The sequence below is a fragment of the Nuphar pumila genome, chromosome 13 (assembly GCF_984573655.1).
Source record: "Nuphar pumila chromosome 13, dmNupPumi1.hap1.1, whole genome shotgun sequence".
Classification (NCBI taxonomy): Eukaryota; Viridiplantae; Streptophyta; class Magnoliopsida; order Nymphaeales; family Nymphaeaceae; genus Nuphar; species Nuphar pumila.
This window is the reverse complement of record NC_143261.1, coordinates 64,529,409-64,541,652: the sequence shown is the minus strand read 5'-3', so window position 1 is coordinate 64,541,652 and position 12,244 is coordinate 64,529,409. Positions and strand designations below refer to the sequence as shown.

At 36.2% G+C, this 12,244-nt stretch overlaps 1 protein-coding gene across 1 annotated transcript in view; it reads right to left on the bottom strand.

The window, feature by feature from the left end:
* Window positions 1-12,244, bottom strand: part of LOC149818528 (uncharacterized) — a 59,391-nt gene that overhangs the window by 31,513 nt on the left and 15,634 nt on the right. Inside the window, exon 2 of the mRNA XM_089985798.1 lies at window positions 11,404-11,559. The gene's annotated coding sequence lies outside the window, so the exon portion shown is untranslated. The remainder of the gene's footprint in view (window positions 1-11,403; window positions 11,560-12,244) is intronic.

Genomic DNA, 12,244 nt, shown 5'->3' with positions numbered 1-12,244 from the left:
CTCTAGTGGAATTTCAAATATTTGCTGCCAGAAGAAGAGCATACAAGCGCAAGACCCCAAACATCTGAATAAACAATTTCAAAGGATCTTGAAGCTCTTTTATTTATAGAATCAAAAGGAAGTACATGACTCTTACGCATCTGACAACTGGGACACTTTTTATTATTGATCTCAAGAGCTAAGCTTGATTTAGGAATTAATTTGCTTGATACAAGTTTCTCAAGAAAAGAATAACTGCAATGACCAAGACGATCATGCCAAAGACTTGGCTTATTATATTTGGAAAGACTAAAAACAAACTCAGGACCTGACTTAGATAACTCAGACTGAAAAGACTTAGACTTCAATAAGGGCTTCAAGACGGGACTGGTACACGCAAATGGATCTTTCTTAAAGATGTACATATTTTCTTTTCGCTCCCCTTCAGCGAATGTCTCCCTCGTTTGAAGATCCTTGACATATACAGAAGAGGGAATGAATTCAACATAAGAATGTGTATCATCAACAAGTTTAGACACAAAGATGATGTTTTTTTTTATGTTAGGAGCATGAACAACATTTGACAAATTGAGAGATGATTTTGACAAAGGAATGATTGCATTACCAATGTGAGAAATGTGATGGTGAGATCCATCTCCAGTAACAATACTATTTTTACCAAAGTAAGAAACCGAGTTCGAGAGCTTACCAACATCGGCTGTAACATGGGTCGCTGCTCCTGAATCAACATACCATGATCCTTGATCATTTCGTTTCAAGTGTAACCCAGACAGTGCGGCCAACAAAAGTTGTTTCACCTCCCCATCAGACTTGGTAACATTATCTTCCTTCTTGCTCTCAGTGTTTTGCAATTTGCCTTTATTTTGAGGATTAAACCAACAATTTGCCTTAATATGTCCATTTTTTATTGCACAGGTAACATGTCGAGACAACTCTTTGAGTTTGGTTCTTCGCATTAGAGTTGAACGACATATTGGGTGTGGGAAGCAAACCTGGACCTGCAAATCTACCACAACCTCTTTCTCCTCTGAAGCCATTTCCTCCACGACCACGACCAAAGGAGAACCCAGTGGCTAAGACATCTTGGGAGTCAGATTGAGCACCAGAATCTTCAGCGATGCCTTTCAATGACATTTCGTATTGTAGAAGTTTTGCTCGGAGGACTTCAAATGCAGGAAGCACGGGCAAACACAATAATGATGTCACCAAAATATGATAATCTGGGCCTAAACCATTCAATGTTTGTTGCTCTTTATCCTTGTCCGACACTTCACATCCAATAATGGCTAATTGATTTGTAATAGTCTTCATCTTATTCAAGTAATCCATGATAGATAGACCACCTTTCTTAAGAAGCTGGAATTCTCGCTTGAGGAATAAAACTCTTGCTTCAGATATTTGAGAGTATGTCTGTGTCAACCTGCTCCACAATTCCATCGTTGTGCAGTCGTCGGGGATAACAACTAGTACTTCCTGAGACAAGGTAGACGTGATATAGGCAATTAATGCCTGATCTTTTCTCATCCAAGAGACATAATCCGAGTTGCGAACAAGGTGAGTAGATGCAACCTCATGAGCGTCTGTTTCCTCCTTTGCAATGAACTCTAGTGGGACTGGAATTGATCCATCCAGATGACCAAAGAGATCTTGGCTCTTGATAAAAGGAACTATTTGTCTCTTCCAAGTCAGAAAATTGGAGTTATTTAATTTTTCAGAAACGAGTTGACTAAGGAAGTTTGATGACAAACCAGACTGGGATGGAAAAGAATCCATGGTTACGAGACACGAGAATATAAAATGGAAAGCACTCTAAGAAAAAAGTAATCAAATGACTACTTAAAACTCAAGATAATGTGACTGTTTAAAATCAGTCCAGAAGAGAACTCGCTATAACAGAACTCGGATCTGCCTTTTTTTTATATCAGATCACGAGAATACGCAAATTATCAACTCAATATTTATGAATCAAGCCAAAGCACAATTAATCAATGTTGTGAATATTCAAGTTATCGGATCACGTGAACAAGTGTCAGATCACGTTGATTAACTGAGTTTTCAGATTAATCAACGATGAATATTCAGATAAAGGAATGAGAAAACAGATCCAACAGAAAGAAAGAAAGCACGAGCGACGATTCAAAAGATGTTGATTAATCGTATTTTCAGATTAATCAGCAATAAAGGAATGAGAAAACAAATTTTAGAGAAGTAAGAAAGAAGAAATCGTGTTTTCAGATGAAGGAAGAAAGAGGAAATCACGAGTTTCAAGAAAGGGTTTTAAATGAAAACACGAAAGTGCTTTCAAGAAATGAAAATCTGGATGAGAAGAAGAGATCGTTGGTTTGAGAGAAAATACGATAACACAGATTGTGGAAGAGGGAAAGTTTCCTGGCCGAAATCAGATGATCTCTAAGGTCATACCTTTTGGAATCAATACCGATCCCTAGGTCCAACCATGCTCTGATACCATGTTAGAACATCAGTTTCCTCCTGGGCTGATCTGCAAAAGATGAAAAAGTGAGAAGAAAAAGATAGAAAGAAGATGAGGCGCTGAGTCGTTTTTACTGCACACAAGCTCACGACTTTTCCATTCCATTATCGTGGTCTGGTTTAATGTATTTAAGCATTAGGTATTAGGTTACAACTTAACAAGTTACAATATTACATCCATGCCCCAGTAAACACGTCAATAGGATTTCCCAGCTTGGGTCTGGGTCAGACCCAAACTGGGTCCAGCACTACACAACACTTAATAGTATTGCCTAATGATCCCAACTGGTTGGAGGATTCATGGTTGGACCCAAACTTCAGCATAAATGCCATCAAGCATGTGCCTATTGCAGAAATCACTTCTCATCATAATTCACAAAGTGATTCTAAGCAAGACAATTCATCAAGAGCTATAGGTAAAACTATATTCTTTTTACTTGTTATGAATGAAAGTGTATTTTTTAATTATATGCAATAAGTATTTAATATATGATTTTTTATTAAAGAAAAAAGAAAAGAAAAAGCAGTGATTGAGGACGTGGAGGAAGAAAGTGCATATGATGAAGAGACAAATAATGAGGATAAAGGAGAACCCATTTATATGGATTCCTTAGATGATGATATTAAAGGCTTGGATATAGATGATGATGAGACACAAGAGCCTAGACCTTAGTTTATATCATGGGATTATGTTTTTTGGATCCTTCATTTGCACTTGTGAATGTTGTAAACTTGTCATATTTTCATTTTAGAGAGTTTTAAACAAATACACTAACATTTGGTTGTTAATGCTAATTTGCATTTTTTGATGATGACATGATGTTGAGAAATTTGATTGCTAGTGATTTTGTTACTCAATTTTTTATTGAATGCTCATATTTTATTTTTTAGATACTTAATAAATCAAGTTGCATTAATGTTACTTTTACATGTTAATCTTATATTTTTCATTATTTATTTGAGATTTTCTATTTAGTATTGGTTGTTGCTTCATTAATAAAACATTTCTTTTATTTGTTTATATTTATAGATATTTTTAAATATCTTTTTTAAGTTAAAACAAAATTTGAGGCTTACGCTTTACACCTCGAGGCTTATGCCTCGCTTTAGTTTTTGGTGGAGCACTACGCTATGCCTCAACGCTTTTCACAACATTGCTCCAGACTTACAAGAGAATCCAAGCAAACTAGAAGATAACAAAAACTGAAATCTAGAACTTGACATATAACCCAGCCATTGGTGCCAAAACACTGAAGAGTCCAAAACTGCAACACCAACTCCCATCATCTCCCCTTTCACCCTGATTCAACTGATCCAAATAGTAGAGATGCCCTCGCATATGCCCAATCTCAATCTTCCTCCCTGACAGCTGATCCTGCACATAACAATCATCGGGAGTAGAAGTTACATCACAATTATATTGGGTAATTTTGCCAACGGAAAGCAAATTCATGGCAAGAGAAGGGACATGAAATACTTCGGGAACATTGAGTTTATCATAAGGATTAGACTTAATAAAACCAACTTTTGAAACAGGCATCAAGGAACCATCTGCGATGCAAAAGGCACCACTGCATGGTTTACAATTGGTCAACACAAACTCATTTGCAGTCATATGACATGATGCTCATGAGTCTATCAACCAACCTGAAGTCAAGCTAGGAATACCTGCATAAGCACAAACAGATATACCAGCGGGACCAGAGGAACTGGAAGAAGCAGTCAGAGAAAGAAGATGTTGAACTTGCTGAGCTAACTGATCAAGTCTAGAGGTGACCAGGGTCTCTGCATCAGGAGTGACAATAGAGGTGGATGTTGCGGTAGGAACATGACCTTCTTCTTTCATTATATTCTTCCCCCCCCCCCGCAACTCCAGACATTGCAGAACTCCCTCCAAACTTCATTACTTTTCTTTTCAATATGGGATATGTCTTTTTCATATGCCTCATCTCCTTATAGTAATGACAACGAACATTACTCATATCATACTTTGGGAATCCCACCCTTGCCCCACCAACATTGCTAGGCTGGTTTGTTGCCACCGTAACAAAATTACCAGAGGAATAAGACTTAAGAGACTTCATCTTAGTCTCCTCAGCCATGATTTCAGAAAGAGCCTGGGTGACTTGAGGAATACGGGTTCTACGAATAACAGCACTTCTTACATTATCAAAGTCATAACACAATCTCATAAGAAACTCAATTACTTTTGTTGTTTCCCTGGATTGCATTTCTGCCTCCATACAAGCGTTGCAATTCTTGCACGTCTCACACTTCTTTTTATTGTCCATTAAGGCCAATGAATTCCATAGAAGTTGTATCGCAGAGTGATACTCCTCAACAAACTTGCCTCCTTGTCTTAAAGCTCTCAATTTCTGCATTAACTGGTACTGCCTTGCCCAATTATCCTGCATGAACACCTACTTGAGATAGCCCCAAGCATCCTTAGCTTTAACAAACTTAGAGATGTTCATGGCAATTCTTGGTTCTACATAGCTAATAATCTATGCCTTGACCTTCGCATTATTCATTCTCCATTCTTTGGTCACATTCTCATAATTCACATCTCTAAGTTTAGGCTTCATTGAAATCCTGTCAAGAAAGTCTCCTAGCCCTTTGCCTACAATGATGGCTAGCATAAAATCAGACAAAAAAGAATAGTTGGCTCCATCCAATTTAACTGTAGTCACCTGAATAGTGTCGCTGTCGCCTTTCTCCATTTCAATTCAACCTCCGAAATACAATATTTAAGTTCCCTACACAAACCCAACAACAGCAACAAACAAGAGCTCACAAGATTCTATAGTTGCACTACTAGGCATTGTTAAATTGTAATGTGGTTTTTGTCTTCTTTGTATATATATTTATATATATATAGAGAGAGAGAGAGATATACATATATATATATATATATTTCATATATATGTATATGTATCTATCTAACTATATATATATAGAGGGTAAAACATTCTTTCTACACATATTCTCCTTTGAGAATATGTTTGAATTTTTGTATTTTTTTTCCTTTTTTTTTCCTCATATTAGACATGAGGGGTCCCACAACATACACGATGGAGTCCCCTCCAACAGTTAGAATTATAACCGTTGGAGGGGCTCCAACGTATATGTTGGAGCCCCCCCATGTCTCCAACAATGTATAAATAGGGGTGACCCCCTTGTGTTTTGTCTAAGGCTTCTCATAAAGCCCTTTCACATTCAATAAAGAAGTTCATTTTTTTATGCCCTTGTGCATGTGCATCCGTGCCTTTGTGCACTTGTGAGAGTTCTCCTTGTGCCTTTGTGCACACTTCTTGTCTCAAGTATTGTGTTTGTACACACTCTCTTTATAGAGATTTTTACATGGTATAGAGTAAGGTTTTTGAAGAAAGAGGATCGTGTATGTCTTCATATTATCGGGCGCCTCGAAAGACGTGTCTTTAATTCATATTTTTGGTGATTGGTGTGAAGACTTTCTTCAATTCATTAGAAGAATTCTACAACAAGATCTAAAATCTTATTATGGTACATATCTTTGTCTCACTTCTCTCCTCTCAAATGGGTGAGAACGATTCTCATTTCTCGCTTGGATTCAAGCTTAATAGCTCAAAGTATCACATTTGGGCCAGAAATATGGAAGCTCATATAAAAGAAAAAGGGCTTTGGGGTTATATCCAAGGCTCAATCCCGAAACCGGAGCCTAAAATCACCTTGGTAGAAAGAGGTGAAATTAAGATTCTTGAAGGAGAAGAGAGAACTAAAGCCCTTGAAGAATATAGCAAAAAACATGAGTGGGAAATGAAAAATTTCAAGATCCTATCATGGATCTTCTCATCCGTTGAAACAAGAATCAATGCGAACATTATAAAGCTCAAGAAAGCATCTCAAACATGGGAATACCTTGAGAAAATGTACACATCAAGGGACTTATCCCATAAGTACTACCTCCAAAAAAGGGCTTTGACCCTTCTTCAAGGCGAAATGACCATTAGAGAATATTTTGCCGAACTCTCCTCTATTTGGTATGAGCTTGCCATGCTCGAACCAAAGTGGAGCGGAGAAGCCATAGAACTTAAACATAAACAACTTGAGGAAGATAGGTTCTTTAATTTTTTGAATGGGCTAAGGCCCGAATTTGAGCAAATTAGATCTTCTCTTCTATCTTCCTTCACTTCTCCCTCTTTTAAGATGTCATTACAAAACTAAGTGGAGAAGAAACTCGTATGGGCATAAGCAAGCAAAATTCAAGTGTTCTTACAATGCCTTCAAATCAAGAAGAAAATGGAGTAAATGTCGTTTCTAGGCCGGAGAACAACTGAACATACAAACCCCCTCATTTTAAGAATCAAAATCAAGGATCTAATGGTGGGCAAGGCGGAAGAAAAGACTATAGCAAAATTGTATGTCATTTTTGCAAAGAACCAGGGCACATTAAACCGATTTGTCCCAAATGGAAGAAATTATTGGCTATGGCAACTACATCCCAACCTCAAAAAGAAGAGAGTTCATCTACTTCCACAAATGGAGCTCTCTCTCTAAATCAAATTATGGAATCTCTTCAACCTCTTCTTAAGGGAGCTATTTCCAGAGACGTCATGTCTACTTTTTCTCCTCCAGGTAAAACTTCTTGGCTCTTAGACTCAGGTGTCTCATTTCATATGTATCCAAACACTTTTTCCCTTTCTGAATATTCAAAAAATACATCACCATGCTTTGTTTCAACCGTGGATGGCACTTCTCTTGAAATTGAAGGTATTGGAAACTTTGAATCACAAAATTTCTTTATTCCCAAAATTAGATTTATACCAAAATTGAATTTAAATTTACTTTTCGTCTCTCAACTCTCAGACCATGGATGTGACATTAAATTCTCATTTAATAAATGCTTAATACATGATCGCCTGTTCGGGAAGTTGATTAGAAAAGGCTCTAGGAAGGGAGATTTGTACTATATGGACTCTTTTCAAATACCTAAAAACACTTTTTGTAATGTTGCCCAACATAAAGATATAAATGTTTGGCACAAAAGACTTGGACATCCCAACATCACCAAGTTATCATATTTACATTTTGTCAAAAATCTTTGTAAAAGTACTTTCAGTTATAATGATTACATTCTTGGAAAAATGAGAAGTATGCCTTTTGAACAAAGATCTATGTTTACCACTAAACCTTTCGAAATTGTTCATTCGAATGTTTGGAGACTGACACCCGTTATATCAAAGGGAGGCTTTACATATTATGTGATTTTTGTGGATGATTTCTCTCAATATTGTTGGATATATTTTCTTAAACATAAGCATGAAGTTTTTTTCGTGTTTTAAATCATATCATATGATGATTAAAAATCAATTTAATAGCAATCTAAAAATATTTAGGACCGATTTCGGAGGTGAATACCTCTCCAATGAATTTAAGAGGTATCTTAAAGACTACGGTATTGTTCACCAAAGATCATGTCCTAAAACCCCGCAACAAAATGGATTGGCCGAAAGAAAGCATAGACATATCATTGAAACCACTAGAACCTTACTTATATCCCAAAGCATTCAAAAAAGTTTTTGGGCCAAGGCGGCTCTTGCATCCGCTTATCTTATTAATCGTATTCCATCCAAGAATTTAAATAAAATTTCTCCTTTTGAAATACTATACAAAAAAGAACCCGATTATAATAGATTCAGAATTTTTGGATGTAAATGTTTTGTTCTTACGAACAAAAATAATAAACTCTCACCAAAAGTCATTCCTTGTGCTTTTTTTGGTTATTCCGAAACACAGAAAGGGTTTCGATGTTATGATATTAAGAATGATAAACTATATGTCTCAAGGAATGTGACGTTTTTGGAAGATGATAGTGGTTTCAAAAAAAATGAACCGCATTTAGAAAATGTCGACTACTCATTTCTATTTGACTTATTATCTAGAGATGATGATATTTCCAGTGATGATGAATTAACGTGTAATAGTGATAATGAATTGGATGAAAACAACAATGATTCCAACCCCTCTACCACCCATCATCAAGAAGGAAGGACAGCTAGAGATCCTGTCACTTATATATATAGAGATAAAGGTACTTTTAGAAGTGCGATCGAACAATATAGTGAACCCAGTGAAACTACCTCCACACATGATATAAATACTAGAAGAACTGAAAGAACTAGGAAAATTCCCTCTAGATTTGTATCATTTGATTCATTCTCACCTAAATATCGAGCTTGTCTTAGTGCCATTCACTCATATTTTAAACCGAAAAACTTTGAGGAAGCTAAAAAGTGTGTCGAATGGAGAGAAGCCATGGAAAATGAACTAAAAGCCCTTAGGAAAACTAACACATGGGAATTTCAAATCCTTCTTAATGGAAAGAAAACTATAGGATGCAGATGGGTATTCAAAGTCAAAACCAAGAGTGATGGATCTCTTGAAAGGTATAAAGCTCGCTTAGTAGCTAAATGGTATAGTCAAGAATATGGGATTGATTATGAAGAGACATTTGCTCCAGTAGCACGTATGATCAATGTCAGATGTCTCATCACCATTGCTTTAATTAAAAAAATAGAATATTTTTCAAATGGATGTCAAAAATGCTTTTTTGAATGGAGATCTTAATGAAGAAGTCTATATGGATGCTCCACCAGGTATGAAAATCCTTAAAAATAAAGTTTTCTGCCTTCGAAAAGCTCTTTATGGTTTGAAACAAGCTCTCAAGGCTTGGTACGATAGATTTAACATTGTAATGCTAGAAAATGGTTTCTCTTCTTGCTATACTGACACTGCATTGTTTGTCAAGAAATCTGATGCAGGAATTGTTATATTACTATTATATGTTGACAACAGGTGACGATACCAAAGGGATCAAGAGCATTAAATCCACATTAACAACAAAATTTGAAATGTCAGACATAGGATTTTTGACATATTTTTTAGGAATTCAGGTTGCCTATTCTCACAGAGGCTATTTTTTATCTCAAACTAAACTTGCTTGTGAGACTATTGACAGATCAGGAATCACGGATGACAAGATCTGCGAAACTCCTAAAATAGTGGGTTCGAAAATGAAGATTGACGATGGGATTCTGCTAGAAGATCCCACACCTTATAGGCAACTTGTCGGTCAGTTTCAACATGCTCCTACTACTATACACATGAACGTCATTCTCCGGATTGTCAGATACATAAAGGGAACCATAAACAAGGGGGTATTTCTGTCTTCTACTTCTGAATTAAATTTAATTGCTTATACTGACTCTGATTGAGAAGGTGACCCAAATAACCGTCACTCCATCACTGGTTTTTGCATTTTTTTAGGAGAATCATTAGTTTCACAGAGATGCAAGAAACAACAGAAAGTATCTCTCCCATCCACTGAAGCTTAATATAGAGCCATGACAACCACTACCATGAAAATTGTCTGGATTCGAAGATTACTAGAAGATATGAATGTATGAGTTCAAGGGCCCACGAAACTATCTTGCGATAATAAAAGTGCAATCTATATTGCCAAAAATCACACATTTCATGAGCGCACAAAGCATATTAAAATGGACTGCCACTATGTTCGTGAAAAGTATCTAAGAAAAGTTATAGATCTTCCTTATGTGACATCAGAGTATCAACTGGCAGACTTCTTTACAAAGGCGCTATGTTCTCCTAGATTCAACTTCTTTCTTGGCAAACTTTCGATTATTTCACCTTAAGTTTGAGGGGGGTGTTAAATTGTAATGTGGTTTTTGTCTTTGTATATATATTTATATAGAGAGAGAGATACATATACATATATATTTCATATACATGTATATGTATCTATCGAACTATATATAGAAATATGTATAAATACCTGATAAAGGGTAAAACAGTCTTTTTACACATATTCTCTTTTGAGAATATGTTTGTATTTTTTTCTTTTTTTCTTTTTCATTTTTATTTTTCCTCATATTAGACATGAGGGGGCCCACAACATACACGTTGGAGCTGTTGGAGGGGGCTCCAACGGTTAGAATTATAACTGTTGGAGGGGCTCCAACGTATATGTTGGAGCCTCCCCATGTCTCCAACAATGTATAAATAGGGGTGACCCCCTTGTGTTTTGTCTAAGGCTTCTCATAAAGCCCTTTCATATTCAATAAAGAAGTTCATTTTTTTATGTCCTTGTGCATGTGTATCCGTGCCTTTGTGCACTCCTTGTGCCTTTGTGCACACTTCTTGTCTCAAGTATTGTGTTTGTACACACTCTCTTTATAGAGATTTTTACAGGCACAAGGTGAGACACCAAGAAGCAACAATACTGATTAGACAACACGAAAAGAACAAGAGAAACTACTGCAGCAACAACATAAGATGTGCACTGAACATAGACAGGATTAATCAATCTACCCACGATGTTCCAAGAACCCACACTAGCATATTCTGCCAACAGTCATACTGCTGATACCCACAACTGAAACAATATCAGCCAAATACTTGCATCCAACACAAACAATGAGTAATGTTGTGAAAAACAACACTATCAAATCACCAAATACGCTTGAAAACAACCCAAGAGCAGCACAAACAGTAATCAGAATCAAACTGAGGTAGCAACCCACAAAATCAGTCTACCTGATAACCTATATGGACTGAAAACTGTCTACCGCCTCTACTAGATACCCAAAAACTTCACCAAAACTTCACTAGACTGCTAAAACTCAAATCCAGCCTGCTTCCAAAACATTCTTCACGTAAAAAATGACTCAACTACATCAAATTTTGGTGAATAACAACCATTTACAGGATCAGAATATGCTAAATATGCAAATCTAGTCACTGTAGATGTCAATATTCAGATATTCAAAAATCCACCAAAAATCTGATATATCTCCAATGGCCCCAAATCTTTACTGGAAATGCTTTTAAAATCAAGATTGAGTGAAACCCTACCTCAGATGATGAAAAACTGGTTGACCTTACATCCACTGCTGATGTCAGCACAGCTTCTACCAACGATGAACAGACGATGATGGCTATCTCCTTCTTCTCCCAAATCAAGCTCTCAGCCTTCTCACGAGCACGAGCCTTGCATTGATACCATGTTTGCTGCAACAGAAGAAAAGAGAGGCAATGGAGAAGAGCACAAAGCAATAAGGTTTTCATTAGCTTAACCAAATGAGTGTGACAAGAATAATAAAGGGGATCGACTCCCATAGAAAGCTCACTACAAGACAAAAGTAAAAAGTAAAGCTACTTTATAGGTATACCCCTAATATGTAAAGTATGTACAAATAGAGACATTGGGGTATTACAAAGCTAAGGAAATACAACATTTCTTCAACAGAATCTAGCCCTCAAGAACATTTGCAATCCAAAAGAGAAAGAAGATTCACATGCATATACACTACGTTCATTAATTGAAGAATTAGATAGAGATGTAAAAAATATTAAGAATTTTGTTGTTAACCACCATCTGGATAATGCCATATATAATAGGCATTTTGAAAGTTGTTGAAGGATGTTGAAACACGTTTTGCGTTTGTCATTACGATGATGACAAGAATTAAGTCAAAAGTGCATTAATTAACATGGTAACTGATGAGAATTGATTATTTTATTATTAAGATGATGCTACCAAAGCCAATAAATTAAAAACGCATTATTGATGATGAATTTTGAGATAGAGTTGTGTACTACATTGAGTTTACGCAACCTGTTTGAGAAATGTTGAGGGAAGTTGATAAGGATGAACCCATGTATCAAAAAGTTTATAAAATGTAAGATAATATGA